The sequence below is a fragment of the Rhagoletis zephyria genome, unplaced genomic scaffold, assembly GCF_001687245.7.
Source record: "Rhagoletis zephyria isolate East Lansing unplaced genomic scaffold, Rhagoletis_zephyria_1.1 Rzeph_scaffold_34747, whole genome shotgun sequence".
NCBI classification, from domain to species: domain Eukaryota; kingdom Metazoa; phylum Arthropoda; class Insecta; order Diptera; family Tephritidae; genus Rhagoletis; species Rhagoletis zephyria.
In genome coordinates this window covers 1-3,079 of record NW_016191802.1, presented here as the reverse complement: position 1 = coordinate 3,079, position 3,079 = coordinate 1, and the positions used below count along the sequence as shown (strand labels likewise).

General features: G+C 38.7%; 2 non-coding genes across 2 annotated transcripts; one reads left to right on the top strand and one right to left on the bottom strand.

Moving 5' to 3' along the window:
• The first annotated feature begins 2,043 nt into the window (after positions 1–2,043).
• Positions 2,044–2,116, top strand: TRNAA-AGC (transfer RNA alanine (anticodon AGC)). Its single transcript has one exon. It is a non-coding gene; the product is annotated as a tRNA-Ala (tRNA).
• Positions 2,117–2,820: 704 nt separating this feature from the next.
• TRNAA-AGC (transfer RNA alanine (anticodon AGC)) lies at positions 2,821–2,893 on the bottom strand. The gene has a single exon. It is a non-coding gene; the product is annotated as a tRNA-Ala (tRNA).
• Positions 2,894–3,079: the final 186 nt, after the last annotated feature.

Below are 3,079 nucleotides of genomic sequence, written 5' to 3'. Positions count from 1 at the left end.
AAAGGCGTTTTTGATAACACGGTGCGCCTTTCTAATGACAATTGCTTCGAAGCAAAGGAGTTTGATAGGAGTGATCTCAGCTCTATTATTTTCCATAAGACAGACCAACTACTTTGACAACAGCTTCGATTTTCAGCGCTACGCGGTTTGGTTTGTCATCTTCAACAGAGTTATGTAGGTTTGAAGACACCATCTCAAACTCCCTACAGAGTACGCTGAACATATTTAGTCCCCAAATGATGCCTTGAAAACCGTTGAAAGTCTTTTGGAGGTGGAACAGATGAAGGAACACCGCGACCTAGAAGATCTTTTGTATCCCTATGCAGGTTCCTAACGCTGACGTCCCAAGATGTTATTAGCCTCTCTTGCAAAACTTCTTGCTAGACGAATTTCCAGCCTTAAGGGCATCGACTGTGGGAGAACTGAGACATTGCAGTCTTAGTCAGGCCAATGCCGGACAATCACACATAATATGCACTGACGTCGCTTCGTCTTCAAGGCAAGGACGGTAATCCGTCTCCGGGGAAAGGCAAATCCGGTGTATGTGCGTGCGCAGGTGATTACGGCCCATCAGGTAGCCAATAAGCAACTTGATATCGGCTCTGTTCAAAAGATGTATGTATGTCTCTCCTAGCGAAAGGATAACCAAAAACTCTGGCCTGTTTAAGGCACACTACCTCTCGTCAGTAATAACTGCGTTCTTAGTTTACCCACGATTTTATTATAAGCTTTGAGGAGGACCAACTGAGTCACCAAAACGGTTCCGGCCCCACAAGTACAGATGAGAGCCTTCGCTTGTCAATTCGTCGGCGGCCTCGTTACCCACGATCCCGCAGTCTCCTGGTACCAAACATAGTAACACCATGTTCCTCGCTGATAAGAGTTGGATAGGTCAAAGAGTGATCGTCCTAATAGAAAGCGCCCATATGGCCGTCTGGTTATCTGAAAGGATAGCTAGAAACACTCCTTTTTTTAACACTTATCAAGGTTTAGTTTGGCACAAATTGAGATTGCTGCCTCAAAGACCGGGGACCAAGTACCGATTGCAATAGAAAGTTTGGTGCCAGGTGCATAGACCCCTGCTCCTGCTTTGCCTTCCATATTTGATCCCTATGTGATCCAATTATGGTAAACCATTTGACCAGACATCTCGGTGTGGAATTTTTCCTTGAAATTTTCTTCCAAAGCAGATTTCCTTTGGCATAGCTTCGGATAACTCGCAGATTCCTAGACCTGGTATTTTGCTCAAAACACCTTTGTGTCGTGTCTTGGTTTTAAGAGTACTGTCAGAACTTTGCATTTGCAAATTCCTCGAAGCTGCTTCGACTATGGAGGCATAAGTTAAAATCGGACGGGCTATAGTTCGGTATAGCCGAAAAGTATTCGACAAGCCCACATGGCTCGGGCTTTCCTCTAATTGAACCAGAACCTGGATAAAACTATTCAACAAATCGGAAGCTAATGCGGAGGAATGCTTTTAGTTAAATTGGCAAGGTGGATGTACCAAACCATTTCAGAACCCATTCTAAAAAAACGCGACCGTCTGGTGAACGAAAATAGAAATGAAATCCAGGCAGGCCGAATTGAGAAACATATCGAAATTTCAATCTGGAATTGAGAATAGTACCCAAATTTGTACCTAAAGTTTGATCTGAAAATTGTTTAAAAACTACTTTTCCGTTCAAAAACGTCAAATCGCTAACACGAAAAAACTGAAAAAGACTGTTTGGTAAAAATGATTTACTTTTTCCTTGGTGTAGTTGAGTAAAGGGCTAAAGGGTTAACATAAACGCCCAAAGCATTTTTCTTGAATTAGATTCAAATGAACATCTGTTACAGGTTTTGCGAATGGTAATCTCGACTGATTTTAACACTTGTGGGTGCATTGAAAACGTGTTGTTGCCGTCTGTAAACGATACTAGCGTGGCTTGCATTTTAAATGAGTGCCAACAAAAGACCTTGCGCATGGTCAGCTACATATATTGTATTTTTAACCAAAATGTATTTTTTTTACTTCTTTATTTTACTATAAAATGGAATTTNGGGGATGTAGCTCAGATGGTAGAGCGCTCGCTTAGCATGTGAGAGGTACGGGGATCGATGCCCCGCATCTCCAGGTCTTAATTTTTTTTAAATGTTACTTTTTTATTTATAAAATTTTATTTTTATTTAATTTTTATTAATTTATTATTCTTGAAAAAAGTTCATGAGTACAGTCTTAACCCAAAAAAAAAACATTTTTTTTCATTTCTCACTTTGTACAGCCAAAGAGGAACAAAGCAAAAAGTAAATTAATCGAGCCGCTGGAAAATTTCACCGTGAAAATCTGCTAACATTTTTAATTCACTGTTGAACAAAAATAGTATTTTATTATGGCAACTCTGTTTCTAACAAAATGCCTCTTAACTTTACCAGAAGTCAGCAATTTTTCAAGACATTTACCAATGTTTGAATATTCATTACTTTTAACGGATAAACTTCAATGAAGAATAAAGCCTATTGAGTGGTAAAAGGAGACGAGAGTCGCAAAAGTTGCTGTCGTCTGCGGAATTTCTCATACGTCTAATGTGGTGAAGGGACTAGCGAAAAATTTACAGCATTTCATTACGCAATGGCAGAGACATAATAAAGTATGTATGTATGTATGTATTTATGCTTGTTTTTAGGGGTATGTACATACATACACATATGCAAAGAATTTTAAAAATAAATAAAAGGCTGCATAGAAATAATTTAAAACGATCAAAAATGTACAATTAAATGTTTTAAAAGAAAAATAATAAGATTAAAAAATATATATATTTTTTCAAAATACAATTTTGGAGATGCGGGGCATCGATCCCCGTACCTCTCACATGCTAAGCGAGCGCTCTACCATCTGAGCTACATCCCCATGGTTGCGTAAGTGGTAGCCATAACGGTATAAGTTGTATACATATGAATGTAGTTGTGTATGTATGCATGTATGCATGTTGTTCCATTGCAGACATGGTCAATATATTCCAACATTAATATGTTGTGCTATCAAATACTAACAGAACAGGTAAATGAGTCTTTGGTGAAGGTAAAACAAAGTTTT